Raw genomic sequence first — 347 nt, forward strand, 5'->3', positions numbered from 1 at the left:
AGAAAGTGAGGTAACTTCTTATTCTCTTCTTTTCTGTATCAAACATTAAAAAACCAATAACATATCGCTATACATGCTCTTTTTTACTTTCTTCCTTCCTAACCTTATCTCCCTTCTCAGCACTATTTTTTATAAAATGTTCCACAGAATCCTCATACTTACAACGGTCCGATATTGTAACATCATATCCATCAACAGTTATTACAATATCCTCATCACTTGCATTCTGTCTTGTCTAAAGATTCTATAACCCATATAAGCATTTTCACATGGCTGTACAAACCTCTCATTGCAATTGTAACAATTTCAACATTTCTCAGTTTGGCACTCAATATGAGTCTACACCA

This window comes from Trypanosoma equiperdum (genome assembly GCF_001457755.1).
Source record: "Trypanosoma equiperdum strain OVI genome assembly, contig: ctg_1870, whole genome shotgun sequence".
In the NCBI taxonomy this organism is placed as follows: Eukaryota; Euglenozoa; class Kinetoplastea; order Trypanosomatida; family Trypanosomatidae; genus Trypanosoma; species Trypanosoma equiperdum.